Source organism: Equus przewalskii, chromosome 26 (assembly GCF_037783145.1).
Source record: "Equus przewalskii isolate Varuska chromosome 26, EquPr2, whole genome shotgun sequence".
Classification (NCBI taxonomy): domain Eukaryota; kingdom Metazoa; phylum Chordata; class Mammalia; order Perissodactyla; family Equidae; genus Equus; species Equus przewalskii.
The window spans coordinates 2,709,011-2,721,780 of NC_091856.1; the positions used below are offsets into that span (position 1 = coordinate 2,709,011).

A 12,770-nucleotide genomic window follows, 5' to 3' on the forward strand; every position below is an offset into this window, starting at 1 on the left:
CTACTTCAGAAAGTTAACACTGGAGGGAACTGTTGCACACCTTGGATCCCTATTTTTTTCCTCTTTGGAATGATGAGGGGGTTGGGTCTAATCTTTAAAATCACTTGCAGCTTGAAAATGCTGAAATTCTACATTCATCTCTCCTGTTCTTCCTTCATAACCTTGCACTAAAGGCTAAAAACAGAGAATCCCCTGTGATTAGTCATGAAAGGCAAAAATAAAAAGTATGCACACGTAATTTAATATTGATATTTGTATGATTTCGTCTAATCCCAGAGGAAATGGTAGCAGATGCCGTAGCCTGTCTTGCTGTCTGTTTCTATCCTAGGAAGGATTTAGGAGCCGTTTCCTTTGCCTCGACTTCCCAGACAGTGCTGCACACAAGCATGCAGTGTCTACAGCCTACCCGTAAGAGAAGGAAGTGCTTTAATTTCCCTCACTGGGAAGCAATTTGTCTTTGCAAGGTCAGAGATTGACAGATGACTCATGATTGGGGAATAATTCCAACATATGATCACAGGAACCTTGTGGTTTCTAATTTACAGGAAATATGTACCTTTGCATATTGAACAGTTTAATCCCTTCATTTGACAGATGAAGAAACTGAGGCCCAGAAAGAAGCTAGTTAGAGGCAGAGCTAGCTGGAACTTGGGTAGGTCCCAAAAAGTGCTGGGCTCCCAGTTCATCATACCTTGCTGCTTTTGACTTTGTGAATGTTCTCATTGATAATCCTCTCCTGAGAAGTAAGGATTGGAAGAATGGTGTGCTGTTCAACCCCAGTTTGCGAGGGACAGGATAAGGGGTGGCTGCTATTTGCCTACAGGCTGAGAGCAGCCCTTTTCTCTGTGTTTCCACACCCATCACCCATCAGTAGTTAATCTGGACTGTGTTATTATCCAGCTCCACACCTCTCCTTCCTCATTCCTTCAGGAGATGAACATGGTCTGGAGTTCCCAAAATAAACTTGGCTTTGAAGTCCACTCAGGACCAAGATGAATGAAACAAAAGTCAGGACAAGGAAAGGACACTTGGGCCCTCAGTAAGGGTTGCTGTGTGATGGATGCTAACCGGAGTCCTCACCCAGCTCATGGGCTAACACTTCTAGAAATTACTGCCCCGCGAGAGGCATCTTCTAGAATGCCCTCTTCTCTATTCTAATTTTTAGAACTTTGTTGTCTAGAGGATTTATGAATGTTTGATCTCTTTCCAAGTAGACCAAAAGCACCTCAATTACAAGGAATATGTACTTTAATCTCCCAAACAGTTGTGGACAGGCATTTATACATGGTAAAAACTCAGTAAGTACCTCTTGAGTGAATGAATGAATGGATGCACTTCATATCTGCTAACCTTTAGAATTAAAAAATTGATAGCTTTGTATATTGGATTGAAAAGAAATTGTCCACGAAAGAAATTTACCCGAAATTCTACATAATATTTTTATAGAATTACTTATCTCTCATTATTTTAGTGCAACTTTTTTTTTTTGCTTGGCTAAATAAAAATCATTTAAATAATTTTAATGTATCATAAGCAAAGTTAAAGAATGAACTTTCAAATTTCCTTCTCTGATTTATTTTTAGCAATGTAATTATCTTAAAGCCATAATATAATTTTAATAACTTCTTTTTCCACAAAAGTATGCATTTATTATTATAAAATTTAGAAAATACAGAATTAAAGAGAAAAAGAAAATAACAATCCCCCATAATCCCACAAACACGATTGACATTGGTGATGATCCTTTCAGATTTCTTCTTCTGTCATATACGTATATACCTCTTTCTCTCTTGTCTCCCTTTATTCATATGTGTGTGGATGTGTTTGTACGTATAAATGTATATATACACACATATCCATTTACATATGTATTTTTTTACAAAAATGAATCATATAGTGTATACTAGTTTAACTTGCATTTTCCATTTAAGTTGTATTGACTGTCTTCTTGTATCTTGAAATATTCTTCTAAACATCATTAATGATCACTGTGTGGTATTCTTTATATGGATGTACCATCATTTATTTAATGAAGCTCTACCTTTGAGCATTTAGGTTGCTTCCATATTTTCTCTATCAGTAACACCCCAAAGAATACCCTTGTGACACTATCTTTGTGCACCCTGAAAAAGTTTCCCAGTCATTATAATGCTTACCTTAGATTCAGAGTTCTCAGTTTTTCCCAGTGACCCTCTTTTTTCTGAGGAAAAAAGCATTCTCTGGCCAAGAGTGTAGGTATCAGCTCTCTAGACTTGTGGCAGCTACAACAAGGGATGGGAAATTTTGTTTGTTTTAGAAGAGGCTTGCTTCCTTGGGCTGTAAATTCTTATTATTTTGCAGCAGGAAAAGTAAAACGCACTGAAGGGCTTAGTTTGCATGGACGGTATTCAGAGCACATAGTAATTACCAGCCGTCTCCCTGCAGAGCTTAGAGACTTGATTTTGCTGCCACTCCCACCCCAGCCCCATTACACAAAAACACGTGTGCATGTTATGGAACTGTGCTGATACAGCCAGATAGAGTTTTTTGCTTTTCAATAAAAATGCAGTGCCTGTCGTATAATAGGTGCTCAGTTAATATTTATCAAGTGAAGGAAAAAGAAAGAAGCAAAGAGAGAATCCTTTATTCATTCGGTGATTACAGATCTAGCTCCTGTGCCGTTAGACTTGCTCTCACCCCGTGTGGGGAGCCCTTGGAGAAAGCAGGAAGTGAGCTCCTTTTCCCAACCTCTGCAGGACACAAAGAGAAGGCTACAGTATCCATTCTCCACTCTTGCCCCTGGCATTTTCAGAGCGACAGGCCTGCCTGATCAAAGTCAGTGAGTAGATACCCACAAGCATATTTTCTCATCTTAGAAAAAACAGTTCCTAAAGGTAGATATACATTTTGTTCTTGCACATCAAAGTTGAATTGCTATATATTGTTTGTGAATGAAGGAACATGCCATCTTCCTATTACATAATATTTAGAATTCATTTGGGGAGAATAAAGGTCAGGCCTTAATATGTGAAACCTTATCCTAACCATTTTCTCCAGAGGGGCTCAAAATCTTGGGTCTGGAATGGGCTGAAAGGCCATCCAAGCCATCTCTGATGCCTGGCTCCCACCTCCAACATCCCTGCTTCTGCTCGAGCATCTGCAGTGGTGGGAAGATGCTCACCGTTTTCCTGGGCAGTTCCATCCCTCTTTGGATAGGCAGTTCTTATTACAGCCAAAATCTGTTTCTCTAGACCGTATTCTCACTGGTCCCAGTAATGTCCTCCAGAGTGTCAAAAGCAAGTCTGATCATTCTTCCTCATGGGTGCGTAAAGGCAGATGCTCCAGGCTAAAAATAATTTTGCAAAATTCTCTTACAATTTTCCGGTTTTCCCTTAGCCAAACCTTAGCTTCTCTTGTTAGCCATGATGGACTGATTTAGTCCGAGCTATCTGGCCCTATATCCCCCCACAGCCCAACCGAAGGGGACGTATTGGGTCCCTGACAAGGACTTCTGGGATTCAAAGACGGAGACTCTTTATTCTTTACTTAGAGATCATCCCTGAACAAAAAGTGTGTGCTTTGGCTGTCTGTCTCTTCCCTCAGGCCTCTCACAGCCATGGGTGGAATTCCCGGACCACCCGTTTCAGTTCCTGGCTGTGGCGCTGTGAAATGAAGGCCAGGTGTGGGAAGGAGTCAGGAAAGGCAGTGTGGGTGCAGTAGAAAAATCACGGGTTTGGAGTGAAGGTCAGGTTTAAATTCTAGCTCCTCTGTGAAGTTGTTCTGAGACCTTGTGCCAGATGTTTACCTTTCTGGGCTTTTATTTCTTCATCTATCAGAGAGCGATCTATCATCTACTTCAAAGTGTTGTTTTAAGGGCTAAATAAAATAATGACTTAAAGTGCCTGGCTTATAGTGGGCATTCTATAAATGATAGCTACTACTAATAGTAAGGAATAATTTTTCACCAGAAAAATTATGGCTTGGTCATATTCTAAATGGATCAGGTAACTTTTTACTACAACAGTATCTAGTACCAATTGTCAGTCTCGTTTAAGTTATCTCTAGCCTCTGATTCATGGTGAGTCTTTTCAAAAGAATGACCCACCCCCACAGTCCTCTCCTCCTATTTATTCTGCAGCCCAAGGACAGATCAGGCTTCTGGCCCCATCTATTATCTGAAACTGCCTCCTTTAAGTCCTTACTGCCAAATCCAAGGGACCCTTGTGGATCTCAACCCCTCTGCAGCATTTGATGCTGTTGGTCACACAGCGCTTTCAGGAAAGCTCTCTACTCTTGGAAGATGCCACATTCTTCTGGTTTTCCTTTTGGATGCTCCCCACCCTCCTTCCACACCTCTTCCTAGGGTCACCTCCTAAATGGCAGCATTCTTTAAGGTTCTTTCCTGGACCATCTTCTCTTCTATACTCATGGGCAATCTAGTCTAGCTTCAATTGCCATCCTTAGACTAATGATTCACCACATGTGTCTGCAGCTCATGTTTCTTTCTAGAACCACAGACCTATATATCCAACCAACCTCTTGACTTCACTGTCTCCTTGGATGTCCCATGGGTACTTCACACTCTGCTGTTCAAAGTGGAACCACTCATCTTCCCCTCCTAATCAGACTTAACTCCTGAGCTCTGTTGCCTAATGATTGACACCACCATCCAGTCCACTTGCCAAAGCCAAAAATCTGGGTGTGGACCGTGATTCTCCCTCTCTCTTTAACTCTACATCTACTTACCCACCAAGTTCTATCGATTCTGTCTCCTTAATATCTCTAAATCCATTTTTATTCCATATTATATTAATCTATTATATTCTTTCTATCCCTTCCACCGTCTACCAACTGGTCTTCTTTCTTCTGTCTTATCCCTGCTAGTGCATTTTCCACCCTGCAGTCTAAATAATCTTTCCAAATATAATTTTTATAATGTCAGTCTCCTGTATAAAATACTTTAATTATTTTTCATTGAGCTCAGGAAAAAGTACAAACACGTTGGGCCTGTTTAGAAGGCCTTTTATTGATCTGGCCTCCATTTTCCTGACCAACCTCATGCCTTTCTGCTCCTCTTCCGACATCTAGTGCCTCTTCTTTATTCTTCCTCGCTCCTTCTTGTTTCCCTCCAAATCTCCCACATGCTGCTGCTGGCTGTTCCCTGAACTCACTAAACTCTCAGTCTGGGTCTTTACACATGCTTTTCTTTCTGATTAAAATTCTTTTTCCTACCTCTTCATCTAGCTAACTCCTAATGTCATTCAGAAATCATCTTAGATGTTACCTCCTTCATAAAGTCTCTGCTAGTTTAGTTAAAAGTAATGTACCAACATTGGCTCCTTGGTTGTGAGAAATGTACCCCAGTGATACAGGATGTTAATACTCTGGGAAACTGGGGTGAGGGATATATGGGAATGTTCTGTACTAACTTTATAACTTTGCTCTAAATCTTAAACTATTCTAAAATAAAAGATTATTTTTAAAAAAAGTCCCCACTAACCCTCCTGTGCTGGCTTAGCTGCTGTTTCTCTGTGTCTACAAGACCTGTGCCTACTCCTGTCAGTGTCAAAGGACTTTGCCCCATATCTTAACATTGTTTATGTGCCTTTCTCCTCCCTTGAAAAGGATAGGAATCAAGTCTTACTCGTTTTTGTATCCGTGATGCTAGCACAGTGCCTAGCAAATGGGAACTCTTCAGTAAGTATCTCCTAAGTAAATGTTCATTGTTGAATAAGTTGATTTATGGGGATAGTAGCAAAGCTTTGGTTGTAGGGTAGTCTGAAATTATAGGCCTGAGAAAAAGAACTTAAAAGTCTCAGACATTATAAATGACTTGTAGGCTCTGCTTGCTTCTCAGCATGATGGACTTGGCAGACTTGCAATGATGGACACACGTGAACATTGCACGGGTCCCGACACAGTGTGTGTGTTTCCAAGAGAGTCACATGACACTCATCCCTCTGCAGGTAAAGAGCCCAGGCCAGCTGAACCAGGTTAGTTCACTCAGGGTGAGCCATGCAGGCTGCTGGCACATCCCAGGAGGGTGTGGAATGTGTGTTGAGTGCATGAAAGCCAACTCGGGCAGAGAGCACAGAACCGGTTGGAAGAAGAATGACACCACAGGGAGATGAATCTCCAGTTCAGCAGTTCCAGTCCCAGCTCCTTCATTAATGAGCTGTGTGACCTTGGACAAGTGTCTTCCGCATTATGGGCTCCAGTGTCCATATTTGTAAAATGAGGCCTTGGATTGGCTAGTCTCTAAAGTCCCTTCCAGGATTGATGCTCTGGGATTCTGTGATGAGCGTGAAGACTGTGGACGCCAGCAGAAGGAAGCAGGTAAGTGTGTATTAGGAGCATCTGGTAACTGAACCATTGGTTCCAGGCCAGCAGCAGTCTTCAGTAAAAGGAAACCAAGCTAGGATAGAGACTTGCTTAAGTCACCCTGGAAGTAGAGATCTCTGGGGCACAATAGCTCACCATTGAATCTTAAGGATCTTACTCAGGTCTGTCTGAAGGAAACGTTTTCCAAGGATTGGAGTGGGAATAGGTGGGTGGCAGAGCAGTGGAAATTTTCACTAATAATAGAATGACCACATTTGGGGAGAGTTTTTATGTTTATTGGCCAAAATTTTTGATTATTTCTTTGCACTGAAATTATCCAAAATTTAAGTGTTGGCAATGATGCAAAGAGTACCGCCTGGAACTTGGCTGGAGCAGGCATGACAGCAATGCAATGTTTCTCAATGGAAATGGTAAGTGGGTGAATTGAGATTATTTGGAGTTTGAGGCTGTTAACGATCAAGTCATGGAAATTTAGAATTGCCTTAGCCAAGTCAAAAAATCCAGTTTATTTTGAAGTTTACCTATCTTAAATGGGTGGTAATGGCTTTGATAATTATATTAAAACCTCCTCGGGAAGCACAGGGAAGAGTACATATATACCTAATTGAATAAATAAATCACAACCAACTGTTGCTAGCTAATTAGATCCAGTACTTGGTAGAGAACTTAGAGTGAATAGAGAAGAAAATAACATTCTCATTTTAAAATCTTGGGAATCTTCTTTGAGCTCACTGTTCACTGGTGTCAGAATTCTGAGAGCCATGTGGAAGCTCCTGTCTTTGCCCCTGAAGGGACTGGAAGAACGTGGCACATGGTGTGCTCAGGAGCACAGGCTTGTGGCTCAGGGCAACTCCTCTCAAACCTGGTCCTTCGTCTGTGTTGACCAAGAGCTTCCTCACCTTCTCAGAAAAATGCTCATGGAATGATTCACTTGGGTTCAGAAAAGGTAGATAATCACCTAACCTCTTGAAGGTTTTGGATTTGAATCCTAGTGGACAAAGCACTGGCCAAACAACAGTGTGACAAGTGTCACTTTTGGCCCTCAGCATAGAGGTGGGCCAGGAGCAGAGAAAAACCCCTCCTGAGAGATGAGGGAACCAGCCAGAGGCAGGGAGAATTAAGGGAAATGGGCCAAGCTTTAGGCCCCCAGGAAGAGAAACCAAAACACAAAAATAAGTAATAGTTAAATTTATTGAGTATTTACTGTCTGACAAGCATGGTTCTCAATCATAATTATCATAATCAGAATGATGTTAATATTCTCACTCCAAACCTCTGAGACTGGCTCTCTTATTTCCATTTTCTAAACAGAAAGCTCAGGTAGAGAGAGAGGTCGAATATTCATCCAAGGAGAGTCAGGTGGTCAGTTGCAGAGCTAGCATGCAACCCAGGCCACTCAGCTGCAGGGTCGTTGCTGTTAGCTACCCGCGCCCCGATGCGTACATAACCTTTCCAGGTTGTAGACAACTCTCCTTCTGTAGCTCCAGCATCCAGCCTGGGGCTGAGAAGATAATGGGCTTTGCTGAGTGTTCCTAAGCTGAACAGAACCACACAGACTCAGCCTGAGCCCAGTCCTGGTACCCGGAGTCTGTGGGAGGCTTCGTTTTGCTCAGCACAGGACTTGAGAGAAGCAGAATGGTAGCCATTCCCTGTGGCCTGGCAGCAGAAGCCCGGTCCAGCCAGCTCACATGGGATCATGGGTAGGATTTCCCCTCACTGCACACCCTGGGTGCTCAGGGACCGGAGCTGAGGGATGAGAGGAAGCAGCCTGCTCCTTCCAAAGCGCCTGCTGAGAACCCACCTCCGCCAGCCCCTGTGCTGGGCGGGGCCACTCTGCATAGAGAGCTGGATTGTGCATGTTCCCTGCCCTGGAGGAGCCCCATGCTGGTATTGGAAAGGGCTGCCTATCTGTTAGGACCTAGGAAATTGCCATAGGACCCCGGTCCTGCTTTGGGGGGGCAGATAAGATTAATTCTAAATCCTACTGTCTCTCTCAGTGAGTTTTAAATATTCAGTTCACTGCCCACTGGATTCAGGAGATGAGTTGTATAACCTTCAGACCCCTGGATGAACGTTCTGGGTGAAGGATATAGGGGCTAAGGTGGCAGCAGGGCTGGATAGACAGAACTTGCAAAAGGACTCAGCAATTAAAATGGCTAGAGAGATTATTGGATAAGAGAAAGGAGAAGGAAAGAGATACCTGTTCTTACATTCATAAAACACTAGCATTGGGGCCGGCCCCGTGGCCGAGTGGTTAAGTTCGTACACTCCGCTTTGGCGGCCCAGGGTTTCACTGGTTCGGATCCTGGGCGCGGACCTAGCACAGCTCATCAAGCCATGCTGAGGTGGCGTCCCACATGGCAGAGCTAGAAGGATCTACAACTAGAATATGCAACTATGTACTGGGGGGTTTGGGGCGAAGAAGAAAAAGAAAGAAAGAAAGAAGAAGATTGGCAACAGATGTTAGTTCAGGTGCCAATCTTAAAAGAAACAACAACAAAACACGGGGACCTATTTATCCCAGTGGGGAGAAGAGGGCGTTATTCTCTGTGGCAGCCACGCAACCTTCTTTGGGTCTCTTGAGTGATGAAGATTTTGATGGGTTAGGGACTCCTTTGGCAATGAAGGTGATGTCTGGTTCGCCTGGACAGTCCCAGTTTATGCTTGTTATACTGGTGGCATTATTCATATTGCCTTGTTTCACTCTAAAAAGTATTCTGGTTTGGATGATAAATTTTATGGTCATGCTGCCCATGGACAAAAGACGCCTATATTTTTCTGGTGGGCCTGAGTTCTGAATTTTAAGGCCGAAGAGATGTTAGGGTATAAACATTTCTCACTAGGTAGCCTTTTTCTCTGTCACCCCCATGCCTGCATGTAAACAAAACTCTTTCCTTTTCTCCCTAAGCTTGACTGGAAAAACATAAAGCTAAAATTTACTTTTAAAGTTGTTAGAAAACAAAAAAGATCTCCTTTAAAATAGAAAAAGAGACAAAGTACAAATTCATTAAGTTCTTGCCACAGATCAACTGGACTGGCTCCACTGGAGTTATCAGTTCTCACATCTGTTAGCTTTCCTCCACCTAGAGTTCTGGGGCACACAGCCAGAGAGAGGCTGGAATAGATGTGGGGGGCCCTCAGCCCCTCGCATGTCCGGCTGGACTGAGGGGCCCTGAGGTCTTAGTCCTTGAGGTGTCCTCGCCTGGCTCCTGGGGGACGGGAGGGAGAAGAGCTGTTTTCTCACGTGGAGCCACCTCTGGAGTCTGCTTGAAGCATAGTCACAGTGAATGTAGTGATTATTAGAAACTTGCAAAAGAATCAAGGAGAAGGAATGAAACTGGTGTTTTGTGAAGTCTAATTAAACAATGCCTTGCTCGTTAGCCGCAGTCCGCTCAGCTTATGTGACCTCCTTTACAGATGGAAGGAAGCAAGGATTCGGGGAAGGAGCCTGTCTTTTGTGTCCTTTCCGCTCTCTCTCCCTTCACGGGTGCACCCTCCCAAGTCTGTGTTGTGCTGCTTTTGCTAAATCCATCAAACAAGACCTGAGATTGTACGCCACCTTAGTCATCTATTTGTCACAAAAGTATTTTTGAACTGTTTGAACCGCTTCATCACCTCTTTCCTTTGGATACAGATAGAGATTAGGAGGATTATTAATAGACAATTATCGAGCATTAGACCTGTCATAGATGCTGAAGGGAATTACAGGGTCAAGGATTTATAGTCAAAATTCAAAGAGATGTAAAAAGAATGGGAAACGTCAAGTGCTGTTTAGGTTTTGATGTTAGAAGCTGATTGCTTCAAAGATCTAGAAGTGTGTGATAACACCACACCAGCTCTTGTTTCCACTTTCCCAACATAAAACAGCTAGAGATCACTGAATAAATTAAGAGATAGCAAGGGTGTGCTTCTTCAAGGAAGGTTCCTCTAAGAAGCTTGCTATTTCAGGAAGACATGCATTGTGAATTTTGTGAATCAGTTTTAAAAGGAGCCAGATGAACTTGTGGCCGGCGATAATGGCTGTAGCTATTGAAGTCGAACAAGGCAGTCAGTCAGGTCCCATCTGCCTTCCATTTAAACCTCTGTGTCACGGGACCACGTGAATGGGCAGGGACGGTCTTCCCCAGCAGGATCCTTGCTGGTATTCAATTTCTCCACATAAACTGCCTCTCTCTCCACGTCAGACCTGCTCCAAAACTTGAAATAAATTCTGGGTTGTAGAAGTAACATACTGATTGTTTAAGAAATGTGACATAACCTACCTATGACGACTGTCGAATGCATACAAAAGCCTTCCAAATTTTAAACTCTGGGGGCTAGAAACCCGTTCTGAAGTCACTGCCATTGCTCAAGATTTTGTTTTCTTTTTCAAATCATGCCTAGGAACTGACACCAGAAACAACTTATCAATCTTAAAAGCAACCACACTCATAACTTTATAGTAATGATAGAAATACTGACTGAGAGTATTTAACTTTTAATAAAAGTATTAGCTAAAATGTATCAAGGGCATATTGTGCGCCAGGCCCTGCCCTGAGAACTTTGCGTGCATTGACTTGTTTAATCCTCCCAATAACAAGTATTATTGTGTATGTATAATTATATCATATTCCAATTTTACAGATGACTATTATTACAGCCTCTCAGAATTCCTGACCAGACATCAACTGTCTACTCAGCATCTCTGTTTGGATGTTTAATAGGCATCCAAGTTTAAAATGTCTGAAACCTGGCTCCTAATCTTCTCCCTCTCAGTGCCCTGCCTTCAACAAACTTGCACCTACTCAGTCTTCCTCATTCCATGGCATGGCAAGTCCAGCCTTCAAATTGTTCCGGCCAAAAACCTTGGAGTCATCTTTGACTCATTTATTTTGCTCACACACAACATCCAATCTGGTCAGCAAATCCTGTTGATGCACCTTCTAACTATGGCAGAGTCTGACCACCTCTCACTCCTCCACTGCTCTACCTTGGTTCCAACCACCAGGCCCTCTCCCCTGGATGACTGCAGTCGCCTCCTTCCGCTCTTCCCCCTTCAAGTCTATTCTCACCACAGTAGCCAGGAAGCTCCTGTTAAAAGGCAAGTTCTAAATCTTCTAGTGGCTTCCCATCTGACTCAGAGTGGAAATCAAAGCCCTTACGATGGCCACAAACCCTCATCAGGGGCCAGTTTCTTTTCTGATCTTTACCTTCAGTTCACAGATCCTGAATTTTATGCAATCTTCTGTGCATACGTGAATCTGTGTAGTCTTCCAGGGAGAGCCCAAGTGGCTGTCACCAGATTCTCGAAGGACTCAAAAATCTCCCAAAAGCTTAAGAATCACTGCTTGGAGGAAGCCTCACACTTGAAAATCCAGTTTAAAGAGGGGACTTACTCAAATTATAAAGTGATTTGGAAAGGATTCTTTATTTGACGAAAGGAATCACTGAAAATGTCTTATGCATTACAGTACAATGAAACTGATGAAATTAAATAGATGCGCTTATTTCAGCAGACTCTTTGTGATCCAATTGTATCAGTTCTCAGCGGATTCAGAGTAAATCCCACTACAGTAAAATCTATGTGTAACAAAAAGATATTTGAGCCTCCAGCCAACAGTTCTCTTATTTCAAATAATACCAAACCTGTATGCATAGCTCTGGGTTGCTGTAAGGTATTGTATTTGGAAACATTTTTGACATATTTGACATACAAAATGACATAAACATTTTGATGTAACACCAGGACGCAGGGCCCAGTGCAGAGCTTGACACACAGGAAGCCCTCAGTGTCTGTCTTCTGTGTGCTCGTCTCTCTTTACCCCTCATCCAAGAATTTGCAGCATTTCACAGATCTGGTTTTAATGAGATTGGACCCAAAGTGATTCTCAAGGCCGTGGAGAGAGACCAGTGGTGATTGCAGGTGGATCAGCCCGGATGTGGGTTCTTGAGTGAAAGAGTTGCCAGCACTGCAATTCTCTCCTCCACTCAGCCCCAGCATATGTGTAAAGTATGCCTAGGTCCTTGTCCTCTGCCTCATTTCTTTGACCATTGATAGGCCTAGAAACCCTGACCTATATCCCAGAGGTGCTATGTGGATTAACCAGTAAGCCATAATTAATTGTGAAGTAAACATTAATTATCATTATTACCGTCGATTCTGGTCTGGGTTCCTGACCTGGAGAGAGAACCAGTTGCACAGTGGCTCTCTGTGGGAGTTCAGAACGCCTCACAAACCTATGAGGAATGTGTCCTCCTTTGAAGCATGTTAGGAGTACTTCAAAGTATTTTAAAGTACCTGAGTTCACACTGGAGAGATGTCTTGTGGGTAAGTGACTACAGGGAACCTGGTCACTGTCCCCAACATCAGAAGGGCTGCCATGGGGCAGAGGATACAGTTTGTTCTTCATTGGCCCAGGGGTCAGAACTAGGACAAGTGAGATGGCAGATGTTAACCCAAGAGTAGGAAG

The 12,770-nt window shown here is 43.0% G+C and overlaps 1 protein-coding gene across 2 annotated transcripts in view; it reads left to right on the forward strand.

Moving 5' to 3' along the window:
• Nucleotides 1–5,975: 5,975 nt before the first annotated feature.
• Nucleotides 5,976–12,770, forward strand: part of FRMPD1 (FERM and PDZ domain containing 1) — a 145,062-nt gene continuing 138,267 nt past the window's right edge. Inside the window, exon 1 of one of the 2 annotated variants that reach the window (XM_070595219.1) lies at nucleotides 5,976–6,315. The gene's annotated coding sequence lies outside the window, so the exon portion shown is untranslated. The remainder of the gene's footprint in view (nucleotides 6,316–12,770) is intronic. The other variant, XM_070595225.1, reaches the window with a different exon arrangement.